This window comes from Tachyglossus aculeatus, chromosome Y4 (genome assembly GCF_015852505.1).
Source record: "Tachyglossus aculeatus isolate mTacAcu1 chromosome Y4, mTacAcu1.pri, whole genome shotgun sequence".
Taxonomy (NCBI): domain Eukaryota; kingdom Metazoa; phylum Chordata; class Mammalia; order Monotremata; family Tachyglossidae; genus Tachyglossus; species Tachyglossus aculeatus.
In genome coordinates this window covers 10,198,575-10,212,005 of record NC_052096.1, presented here as the reverse complement: position 1 = coordinate 10,212,005, position 13,431 = coordinate 10,198,575, and positions in this window count along the sequence as shown.

Here is a 13,431-nt window from a genome sequence, read left to right as displayed (position 1 = left end):
TGGGGGGGGGGAAGGGGCCAGGGATTTATTACCCCAACGTTTTCTTTAGGAAGAGGTTGTAGAGGAAGGTGGGGGGGGTGGGGAGGGGGCGTAGGGGGCAGAGGGGAGGGCTAAGGGGGCGGGGAACCGCGGCGCTTTAACTTATTTATTTATTGCGTTTTATTAAGTTGGTTTTTCTGTCCGAATAAAAGATGGAAAAAAAAAAAGAAAAAAACAACCCACCGAAAAATGCAAACACGTCCAAGGAGTGATGTCTTGTTGGGGGGCGGGACACACATTCGTCCATTCAGTCGTATTTATTGAGCCACTACATATCATCTATTCTATTTCATTTTGTTAATATGTTTGGTTTTGTTGTGCGTCTCCCCCTTCTAGACTGTGAGCCCGCTGTCGGGTGGGGACCGTCTCCAGATGTTGCCAACTTGGACTTCCCAAGCGCTTAGTCGTTTAGACTGTGAGCCCACTGTTGGGTAGGGACTGTCTCTAGATGTTGCCAACTTGGACTTCCCAAGCGCTTAGTACAGTGCTCTGCACACAGTAAGCGCTCAATAAATACGATTGATTGATTGATTGATTAGTCCAGTGCTCTGCACACAGTAAGCGCTCAAGAAATACGATTGATTGATTGATTACTGTGTGCAGAGCACTGGACTAAGCGCTTGGGACGTACAAGTCGGCAACATAGACGGTCTCTTCCCAACAACGGGCTCGCAGTCTAGAAGGGGGAGACAGACAACAAAAAAAAACATGCGGACAGGTGTCAAGGCACCAGAATAAATAAAAACATCCCTACTTCCTTCGAGGCCTACGGGAAGCTTCGATTCGTTCATTCGTTCAATCGTATTTATTGAGCGCTTACTGTGTGCGGAGCACTGTACTGAGCGCTTGGGAAGTACATCGATCGATCGTATTTGTTGGGCGCCTACTGTGTGCAGAGCGACGCGCTAATAATAATAATAGTGATGGCATTTATTAAGCGCTTACTATGTGCAAAGCACTGTTCTAAGCGCTGGGGAGGTTGCAAAGTGATCCGGTTGTCCCACGTGAGGCCTGGGAGAGTATAACAGAGTTGGTAGGTATGTTCCCCACTCACAGTCTAGAGGGGAAGGCAGACGATAATAGAAATAAATAAATTGGGGATACGGATGTAAGTGGAAAAGCAGCTTGGCCCAGTGGAAAGAGCCCGGGCTTTGGAGTCAGAGGTCATGGGTTCAAATCCCGGCTCTGCCAACTGTCAGCTGTGTGACTTTGGGCAAATCACTTAACTTCTCTGGGCCTCAGTTACCTCATCTGGAAAATAGGAATTAAAAATTGTGAGGCCCCCCCGCCCAGTGGGACAACCTGATTACCTTGTAACCTCCCCAGCGCTTAGAACAGTGCTTTGCACATAGTAAGCGCTTAACAAATACCATCATCATTATTATTATTATTAAGTGCTGTGGGGCTGAGGGAGGGATGAATAAATGGTGCGAATCCAAGTGCAAGGGCGACGCAGAACGGAGTGGGAGACGAGGAAACGAGGGGCTAGTCAGGGAAGGCCTCTTGGAGGAGATGTGCTCTTAATAATAATAATAATGATGGCATTTGTTAAGCGCTTACTATGTGCCAAGCAGCGTTCTGAGCGCTGGAGTCGATACAGGGTTATCGGGTTGTCCCATGAGAGGCTCACAGTCTTAATCCCCATTTTACAGATGAGGGAACTGAGGCACAGAGAAGTTCATTCATTCAATCGTATTTATTGAGCGCTTACTGTGTGCAGAGCACTGGACTAAGCGCTTGGGAAGTACAAGTTGGTAATATATAGAGACGGTCTCTATGCAACAGTGGGCTCACAGTCTAGAAGGGGGAGACAGAGAACAAAACAAAACATATTAACAAAATAAAATAAGTAGAATAAATATGTACAAGTAAAATAAATAGAGTAATAAATACGGACAAACCTATGTAATACAGGTGCTGTGGGGAAGGGAAGGAGTTAAATGACTTGCCCAGTCACACAGCTGACGAGTGGTGGAGCCGGGATTCGAACCCATGACCTATAAATCCCAAGCCCGTGCTCTTTCCACTAAGCCACGCTGCTTCTCATTAGTCTTTGAAGGTGGGGAGAGTGCTTTGCACATAGTAAGCGCTTAATAAATGCCATCATCTTTATTATTATGAAGGGGGAGGACATTCTAGGCCAGAGGCAGAATGTTGGCGGCGGTGAGATGGACGAGATCGAGGTCCAGTGAGTAATCATCATCAATCGTATTTATTGAGCGCTTACTATGTGCAGAGCACTGTACTAAGTGCTTGAATAATAATAATAATAATAATGGTATTTTGTACAAGCAAATCGGGTTGGACACAGTCCCTGTCCCACGTGGGGCTCACAGTCTCAATCCCCATTTTACAGATGAGGGAACTGAGGCCCAGAGAAATGAGGGGACTAGTCTAAGGTCAACCAGCAGACAAGTGGCAGAGCTAGGATTAGAACCCATGGCCTTCTGACTCCTGGGCCCTTTATCTATTAATAATAATGGCATTTGTTAAGCGCTTACTATGTGCAAGGCACTGCTCTAAGCGCTGGGGGGATACAAGGTGATCAGGTTGTCCCACGTGGGTCTCACGGTCTTCATCCCCATTTTACAGATGAGGTTCAGAGAAGTTAAGTGACTTGCCCAAGGTCACACAGCAGACATGATAATAATAATAATAATGGTGGCATTTATTAAGCGCTTACTATGTGCAAAGCACTGTTCTAAGCACTGGGAAGTCTGCAAGTTGATCAGGTTGTCCCACGGGGGGGCTCACAATCTTAATCCCCATTTTACAGATGAGGTAACTGAGGCACAGAGAAGTTGTGACTTGCCCAAAGTCACACAGCTGGCAATTGGCGGAGCCAGGATTTGAACCCATGACCTCTGACTCCAAAGCCCATGCTCTTTCCACTGAGCCACGCTGCTTCTCTGTTGCGGAGCTGGGATTCGAACCCATAAAAATAATAACAATAATTATGGCATTTAGTAAGCGCTTACTATGTGCAAAGCACTGTTCTAAGCGCTGGGGAGGTTACAAGGTGATCAGATTGTCCCACGGGGGGCTCACAGTCTTCATCCCCATTTTACAGGGGGATGACCCATGACCTCTGACTCCAAAGCCTGGGATCTTACCTTCTTCCCCTCCCCACAGCACCTGTATATATGTATATGTAATAATAATGGCATTTATTAGGCGCTTACTATGTGCAAAGCACTGTTCTAAGCGCTGGGGAGGTTACAAGGTGATCAGGTTGTCATTCATTCATTCAATTGTATTTATTGAGCGTTTATTGTGTGCAGAGCACTGTACTAAGCGCTTGGGAAGTACAAGTTGGCAACATATAGATACGGTCCCTACCCAACAGTGGGCTCACAGTCTGTGGGGGGGCTCACAGTCTTAACCCCCATTTTAGATGAGATAACTGAGGCACAGAGAAGTTAAATGACTTGCCCAAAGTCACACAGCTGACAATTGGCAGAGCCGGGATTTGAACCCATGAACTCTGACTCCAAAGCCCGGGCTCTTTCCAGTGAGCGACGCTGCTTCTCATAATAATGATGGCATTTATTAAGCGCTTACTATGTGCAAAGCACTGTTCTAAGCGCAGGGGAGTCTACAAGGTGATCAGGTTGTCCCATGGGGGCTCACAGTCTTAATCCCCATTTTACAGATGAGGTAACTGAGGCCCAGAGAAGTCCGGTGAATTGCCCAAAGTCACACAGCTGACAATTGGCGGAGCTGGGATTTGAACCCATGACCTCTGACTCCAAAGCCCATGCTCTTTCCACTGAGCCACGCTGCTTCTCTGTTGCGGAGCCGGGATTCAAACCCATAAAAATAATAATAATAATAATGATGGCATTTATAAAGTGCTTACTATGTGCAAAGCACTGTTCTAAGTGCTGGGGAGGTTACAAGGTGATCAGGTTGTCCCACGGGGGGCTCACAGTCTTCATCCCCATTTTACAGGGGGATGACCCATGACCTCTGACTCCAAAGCCCGGGATCTTACCTCCTTCCCCTCCCCAAAGCACCTCTATATATGTATATATGTTTGTATGTATTTATTACTCTATTTTATTTGTACAGATTTATTCTATTTATTTTATTTTGTTAATATGTTTTGTTTTGTTCTCTCTCCCCCCTTCTAGACTGTGAGCCCACTGTTGGGTAGGGACCGTCTCTAGATGTTGCCAACTTGGACTTCCCACGCGCTTAGCACAGTGCTGTGCACACAGTAAGCGCTCAATAAATACGATTGAATGAATGAATGAATGATGACCCATGACCTCTGACTCCAAAGCCCGGGATCTTACCTCCTTCCCCTCCTCACAGCACCTGTATATACGTATGTACGTATTTATTACTCTATTTATTTATTTTATTTGTACATATTTATTCTGTTTATTTTATTTTGTTAATATGTTTTGTTTCGTTCTCTGTCTCCCCCCTTCTAGCCTGTGAGCCCGCTGTTGGGTAGGGACTGTCTCTAGATGTTGCCAACTTGGACTTCCCAAGCGCTTAGCACAGTGCTCTGCACACAGTAATTGCTCAATAAATACGATTGATTGATTGATTGATTGATTGATTGAATGAATCTTTCCACTGAGCCAAGCTGCTTCTCCGCCGCTTCTGCGCTGGAGGGGCGGAGCGTGAGGGCTGGGTTGCAGTAAGCGATCCAAAGCGTCCATAAAGTGCCTTATTTGAAAGAATGGCGTCCCCCTCTCCATCCCACCCGTCTTACCTCCTTCCCTTCCCCACAGCACCTGTATAGATGTATATATGTTTGTACAGATTTATTACTCTATTTATTTTACTTGTACATATCTATTCTATTTAGTTTATTTTGTTCCTATGTTTGGTTTTGTTCTCTGTCTCCCCCTTCTAGACTGTGGGCCCGCTGTTATTACTTTATTTATTTATTTATTTATTTTACTTGTACATATCTATTCTATTTATTTTATTTTGTTAGTATGTTTGGTTTTGTTGTCTGTCTCCCCCTTCTAGACTGTGAGCCCGCTGTTGGGTAGGGACCGTCTCTAGATGTTGCCAACTTGGACTTCCCAAGCAATTAGTCCAGTGCTCTGCACACAGGAAGCGCTCAATAAATACGATTGATTGATTGATTGATTACAAGGATTGACACTGGAGAGGCGGGAGGGAGTGGGAGTGGGCATGCGCACGCGCACACGCCGGCTGCTGTGGGTGCGCGCGTACGTAAAACCGCACGCGCGCGCACGCACGCGCACGCCTGCCTTCCCTCCCCCCGCGTCGTTGGCCAATCAGCGACGAGCATCTCCTTTCCACTTCGGCCTTGACGGTCTCATGCCCACCTCAGCGCTCACTACAGTAAGTGGCACGTAGTAAGCGCCCAGCCAGCCCCGCCATTACCGTTGCGTGGCCTAGTGCAAAGAGCACATTTATTCATTTTACTTGTACGTATCCTATTTATTTTATTTTGTTAATTTGTTTTGTTCTCTGTCTTCCCCTTCTAGACTGTGAGCCCACGGTTGGGTAGGGACCCATCTTACCCCTCCCCCCCATCTTACCTCCTTCCCTTCCCCACAGCACCTGTATATATGTTTGTACATATTTATTACTGTATTTATTTTACTTGTACAAATCTATTTTATTTTAATATGTTTTGTTTTGTTCTCTGTCTCCCCCTTCTAGACGGTGAGCCCACTGCTGGGTAGGGACTGTCTCTAGATGTTGCCAACTTGGACTTCCCAAGCGCTTAGTCCAGTGCTCTGCACACAGTAAGGGCTCAATACATACGATTGATTGATTACAAAGATTTACACTGAAGAGGCGGGAGGGAGTGGGCATGCGCATGCGCACACGCGGGCGGTGTGGGCGCGCGCTTACGTACAACCGCACGCACGCGCACGCCTGCCCCCCCCCCCCCGCGACGTTGGCCAATCAGCGACGAGCATCTCCCTTCCACCTCGGCCCTGACGGTCTCGTGCCCACCTCAGCGCTCACTACAGTGCATGGTGGCGCGTAGTAAGCGCCCAGCCAGCCCCGCCATTACCGTTGCGTGGCCTAGTGGAAAGAGCACATTTATTTATTTTACTTGTACGTATCCTATTTATTTTATTTTGTTAATATGTTTTGTTCTCTATCTTCCCCTTCTAGACTGTGAGCCCGCTGTTGGGTAGGGACCCATCTTACCCCTCCCCCCCCATCTTACCTCCTTCCCTTCCCTACAGCACCTGTATATAGGTTTGTACGTATTTATTACTCTATTTTACTTGTACAAATCTATTCTATTTATTTTATTTTGTTAATATGTTTGGTTTTGTTCTCTGTCTCCCCCTTCTAGACTGTGAGCCCACTGTTGGGTAGGGACCCATCTTACCCCTCCCCCCCATCTCACCTCCTTCCCTTCCCCACAGCACCTGTATATATGTTTGTACATATTTATTACTCTATTTTAATTGTACAAATCTATTCTATTTATTTTATTTTGTTAATATGTTTGGTTTTGTTCTCTGTCTTCTCCTTCTAGACTGTGAGCCCACTGTTGGGTAGGGACCCATCTTACCCCTCCCCCCCATCTTACCTCCTTCCCTTCCCCACAGCACCTGTATATATGTATATATGTTTGTACATATTTATTACTCTATTTATTTTACTTGTACATATCTATTCTATTTATTTTATTTTGTTAATATGTTTGGTTTTGTTCTCTGTCTCCCCCTTCTAGACTATGAGCCCACTGTTGGGTAGGGACCCATCTTACCCCCTCCCCCCCCCCATCTTACCTCCTTCCCTTCCCCACAGCACCTGTATATATGTATATATGTTTGTACAGATTTATCACTCTATTTCTTTTGCTTGTCCATATCTATTCTATTTATTTTATTTTGTTAGTGTGTTTGGTTTTGTTCTCTGTCTCCCCCTTCTAGACTGTGAGCCCACTGTTGGGTAGAGACTGTCTCTAGATGTTGCCAACTTGGACTTCCCAAGCGCTTAGTCCAGTGCTCTGCACACAGTAAGCACTCAATAAATACGAGAGATTGATTGGAACTCAGAGGACGTGGGTTCTAATGCCGACTCCGTCGCGTGTCTGCTGTGGGGCCTCGGGCAAGTCAGTTGGTGGTTCAGTGGAAAGAGCCCGGGCTTTGGAGTCAGAGGTCAGGAGTTTGAATCCCGGCTCCGCCACATGTCTGCTGTGGAACCTTGGGCAAGTCACTTAACTTCTCTGAGCCTCAGTGACCTCATCTGTAAAATGGGGATTAAGACTGAGCACCACATAGGACAACCTGATCACCTTGTAGTCCCCCCAGTGCTTAGAACAGTGCCTTGCACATAGTAAGCGCTTAACAAATGCCATCATTATTATTATTATTATTCTCTGGGCCTCAGTTACCTCATCTGTAAAATGGGGAAGAAGATTGTGAGCCCCCCGTTTGACAACCTGATCACCTTGGAACCCACTGTTGGGTAGGGACTGTCTCTATATGTTGCCAACTTGTACTTCCCAAGTGCTTAGTACAGTGCTGTGCACACAGTAAGCGCTCAATAAATACGATTGATTGACTGATTGTAACCTCCCCAGCGCTTAGAACAGTGTTTTGCGCATAGTAAGCGCTTAATAAATGCCATTATTATTGTTATTATTATTACTTGGCTTCTCTGGACCTCAGTGACCTTATCTGGCTCAGTGTTAAGAGCCCGGGCTTTGGAGTCAGGTCATGGGTTCAAATCCCGACTCCACCGATTGTCAGCTGTGTGACTTTGGGCAAGTCACTTAACTTCTCTGGGCCTCAGTTACCTCATCTGTAAAATGGGGATTAAAACTGTGAGACCCCGGTGGAACAACCCGATCACTTTGTAACCTCCCCAGCACTCAGAACAGTGCTTTGCACATAGTAAGCACTTAACAAATACCGTCATCATCGTCTGTAAAATGGAGATTCAGACTGGGACAGATAGGGCAGGGACCGTGTCCCAGTGATTTCCTTGTAACCTCCCCAGCGCTTAGAACAGTGCTTGGCACATAGTAAGCGCTTAACAAATACCACAATTAGTAAGCGGCGTGGTTCAGTGCTAAGAGCACGGGCTTTGGAGTCCGAGGTCATAGGTTCAAATCCCGGCTCTGCCAACTGTCAGCTGTGTGACTTTGGGCAAGTCACTTCACTTCTCTGGGCCTCAGCGACCTCATCTGGAAAATGGGGATTAAAACCGTGAGCCCCCCGTGGGACAACTTGACGTCCGTTGGTTTCGATGCTCCAACGGCCATCCCTGCCTGGTGGGAGAGTGTGGTGCCCCAATGGAGCGGAGCAGGTGCGTGGATTGCGGCGTCACGGTTGGCGGGGAGAACCACAAAGATGATCAAGGCTTTCAGCGGGTCCAGTGAGTTTTGTTCTTCCTCCTTTTTCCTCCTTCGCTCCCCTTCCTCTGACGGGCTCGTCCCGGCCGGACGGACCAGGTGAGGAGCGGCCCGGACTTTCCAATCCGGGGGGATGCAGCCGGGCCCCCCACCCGGAGCCCACTGGATTTTCCGACAAGAGGTCCCTTCGTCCCAGCTCTCCGATCGATCGTTCGTATTTCTGGGGCGTGTACCGTGGGCCGATGAGGGAACTGAGGCCCGGAGAAGTGAAGCGGCTCGCCCAAGGTCACACGGCGGACAGGGGCCGGGGCCGGGATCAGCACCCGGATCTGGGCTCTAGCCCCCGGGCCGCACCGCTTCTGGGTGCGGAGCTCTAGACTAAGCGCTCGGGAGAAGAAAATGCAGCGGAGTTGGTAGACCCGTCCCCTGCCCACGAGGAGCTATCGGTTTAGAGGGAAGCCATCATCATCAATCGTATTTATTGAGCGCTTACTTTGTGCAGAGCACTGGACTAAGCGCTTGGGAAGTACAAGTTGGCAACATCTAGAGACAGGCCCTACCCAACAGTGAGCTCACAGTCTAAAAGGGGGAGACAGAGAACAAAACCAAACATACAAACAAAATAAAATAAATAGAATAGATATGTACAAATAAAATAAATAAATAGAGTAATAAATATGGACAAACATATATACAGGTGCTGTGGGGAAGAGAAGGAGGTAAGATGGGGGGGATGGAGAGGGAGAGGAAGGAGGGGGCTCAGTCTGGGAAGGCCTCCTGGAGGAGGTGAGCTGTCAGCAGGGCCTTGAAAGCCAGGAACGTCCTCCTTCACACGGGCTTTGCTGCGGAGGGTAGAGAAACGTTTTGTGTGCCTTCGACACTGAGATCTGGACACTTTATTATTTTGGTATTTGTTGCCCACTTCCTCGTATCATCATCAATCGTATTTATTGAGCGCTTACTATGTGCAGAGCACTGGACTAAGCGCTTATCATCAAGCAGCGTGGCTTAGTGGATAGACCCCGGGCCTAGAAGTCAATAGGACCTGGGCTCTAATCCCGGCTCTGGCACTTCGGTCGATCAATGGGATTGAGTGAGCGCTTCCTGCGTCCAGAGTACTGTACTAAGAGCTTGGGAGAGGACAGTAGAACATAGTCGGTTCCCTGCCCACAAGGGGCTCACAGTCTAGAGGGGAGAATGGAGAATCGTGCAGCACGGTGGAGTGGATAGAGCCCGGGGCTGGGAATCCGAAGGTCATGGGTTCTGATCCCGGCTCTGCCACTTGTCTGCTGTGGGTCCTTGGGCAAATCACTGTACTTCTCTGGGCCTCAGTTCCCTCATCTGGAAAATAGGGATCGAGGCAAAGCCCCACGTGGGACGGGGATCGTGTCCAACCCTTGATCGTGTCAGGGCCCTACTGAGAGCTCACCTCCTCCAGGAGGCCTTCCCAGACTGAGCCCCCTCCTCCCCCTCTCCACCCCCCCCGCCTTACCTCCTTCCCTTCCCCACAGCACCTGGATATATGTATATATGTTTGGACGTATTTATTACTCTATTTATTTTACTTGTACATATTCTATTTATTTTATTTTGTTAATATGTTTTGTTCTCTGTCTCCCCCTTCTAGACTGAGCCCGCTGTTGGGTAGGGACCATCTCTATATGTTGCCAACTTGGACTTCCCAAGCACTTAGTCCAGTGCTCTGCACAAAGTAAGCGCTCAATAAATACGATTGAAGGAATGAATGAACTTGATCACCTTGTGACCTCCCCAGCGCTTAGAACAGTGCTTTGCACATAGTGCTTAATAAATGCCATTATTATTATTATTATTGCTGGGGGGGGGGGAAGGGGAGGGATCAGAGGGCCTGTGGGACAGGGACTGAGCCCAACGTGGATTAGCTTGCATCTACCCCAGCGTATAGAACAGCGCTTGGCACATAGTAAGTGCTTAATAAGTACCATCATTATTATCTGGTATTTTTTGCGGGGGCGGTGGGTGCGTAGAACAGCGCTTGGCACATAGTAGGTGCTTAATAAGTACCATCATTATTATCTGGTATTTTTTGCGGGGGCGGTGGGCGCATAGAACAGCGCTAGGCACATAGTAAGTGCTTAATAAGTACCATCATTATTATCTGGTATTTTTTGCGGGGGCGGTGGGTGTATAGAACAGCGCTAGGCACATAGTAAGTGCTTAATAAGTACCATCATTATTATCTGGTATTTTTTGCGGGGGCGGTGGGCGTATAGAACAGCGCTTGGCACATAGTAAGTGCTTAATAAGTACCATCATTATTATCTGGTATTTTTTGCGGTGGCAGTGTGTATTAGAACAGCGCTTGGCACATAGTAAGTGCTTAATAAGTACCATCATTATTATCTGGTATTTTTTGTGGGGGCGGTGGGTGCATAGATCAGCGCTGGGCACATAGTAAGTACCATCATTATTATCTGGTATTTTTTGTGGGGGCGGTGGGCGCATATAACAGCACTCGGCACATAGTAAGTGCTTAATAAGTACCATCATTATTATCTGGTATTTTTTGCGGGGGTGGTGGGTGTATAGAACAGCGCTCGGCACATAGTAAGTGCTTAAGTACCATCATTATTATCTGGTATTTTTTGCGGGGGCGGTGGACGTATAGAACAGCGCTGGGCACATAGTAAGTACCATCATTATTATCTGGTATTTTTTGTGGGGGCGGTGGGCGCATATAACAGCGCTCGGCACATAGTAAGTGCTTAATAAGTACCATCATTATTATCTGGTATTTTTTGCGGGGGCGGTGGGTGTATAGAACAGCGCTTGGCACATAGTAAGTGCTTAATAAGTACCATCATTATTATCTGGTATTTTTTGTGGTGGCAGTGTGTATTAGAACAGCGCTTGGCACATAGTAAGTGCTTAATAAGTACCATCATTATTATCTGGTATTTTTTGTGGGGGCGGTGGGTGCGTAGAGCAGCGCTCGGCACATAGTAAATGCTTAATAAGTACCATCATTATTATCTGGTATTTTTTGTGGGGGCGGTAGACGTATAGAACAGCGCTTGGCACATAGTAAGTGCTTAATAAGTACCATCATTATTATCTGGTATTTTTTGTGGGGGCGGTGGGTGCATAGAACAGCGCTTGGCACATACTAAGTGCTTAATAAAGACCATCATTATTATCTGGTATTTTTTGTGGGGGCGAGAAATCCTTTTTTTTCAGTCCTACTATAGAAACAGTGCCCTGAATTCAGAGCAGCAGCATGGCCTAGTGGAAAGAGCCTGGTCTTGGGAGTCAGAAGGACCTGGGTTCTAATCCCAGCCCCACCACTTGTCAGCTGTGTGACCTTGGACAAGCCACTTCACTTCTCTGTGCCTCAGTTCCCTCATCTGTAAAATGGGGATTAAGACTCTGAGCCCCGCCTGGGACAGGGACTGTGTCTGACTGGATTATGTTGCATCTACCCCGGCACTTAGCACAGTGCCTGGCACGTAGTAATCGGTTAAATACCAAAATTATTATTATCCGTTGCTGGTGACTTTGGGCAAGTCACTTCACTTCTCTGGGCCTCAGTTACCTCATCTGCAAAATGAGGATGAAGACTGTGAGCCCCACATAGAACAACCTGATCACCTTGTAGCCTCCCCAGTGCTTGGAACAGCGCTTAATAAACGCTATCATATTATAATAATATATTATATTATTATATTATATTATTATTATATTATAGAGAAGTGAAGTCACTGTAAAATGAGGATGAAGACTGTGAGCCCCATATGGGACAACCTGATCACCTTGTAGCCTCCCCAGCGCTTGGAACAGTGCTTTGCACATAGCCCTTAATAAATGCTATTATAATAATATATTATATAATTATATTATTTTATATTATTATATTATAATTATATTATTTTATATTATTATATTTTATTATTATATTATAGAGAAGTGAAGTCACTTCACTTCTCTGGGCCTCAGTTACCTCATCTGTAAAATGGGGATTATGATTGTGAGCCCCCCGTGGGACAACCTGATCACCTTGTAACCTCCCCAGCGCTTAGAACAGTGCTTTGCACATAGTAAGTGCCTAATAAATGCCATTATTATTATTATTATTACTGTACACTGCACTGTTACAACATGACTACCGTTAGGGCCGGAAAATGGGGTCTCAGTTGCAAACCCTTCTCGCTACCTCCTCCCTGCTCAAGCCCACCCCCAGCCCCCAAACCCTCCATCCTAGCAGGTAAGTCTCTGCAGTAAGCGCTCAATAAATACGATTGATTGAATGAATGAATGAAAGTCACATGGCCTAGTCCTGGCTCTGCCACCTGCCTGCTGTGGGACCTTGGGCAAGTCACTTCTCTTGGTCTCGGTCTCCTCATCTGCGAAACGGGGATTGGGTATCTGTTCTAGACTGTGAGCCCACCGTTGGGTACGGACCGTCTCTATGTGTTGCCAACTTGTGCTTCCCAAGCGCTTAGTACAGTGCTCTGCACACAGTAAGCGCTCAATAAATGCGATTGATTGATTGTTCTCGCACCCCCCACCTAATCAACGTATATCTAACCCAGTGCTTAATAAAGTGCTCGGCATATAGTCAGCACTTGAATAAATACGACTGAATGAAGGAATGAGCCCGCTGTTGGGTTGGGACCGTCTCTAGATGTTGCCAACTTGGACTTCCCAAGTGCTCAGTACATCATCATCATCAATCGTATTTATTGAGCGCTTACTATGTGCAGAGCACTGTACTAAGTGCTTGGGAAGTACAAATTGGCAACACATAGAGACAGTCCCTACCCAACAGTGGGCTCACAGTCTAAAAGGGGGAGACAGAGAACAAAACCAAACATACCAGCAAAATAAAATAAATAGGATAGATATGTACAAGTAAAATAAATAGAGTAATAAATATGTACAGAGCAGTACAGTGCTCTGCACCCAGTAATAGCTCGAGAAATGCAACTGAATGAGTGAAACAGGGGGCCCGGGCCGGCGGGGCGGGAGCCCACTTGGCAGCTCACCTCCTCCGGGAGGCCTTCCCAGACTGAGCCCCCTCCTTCCTCTCCCCACAG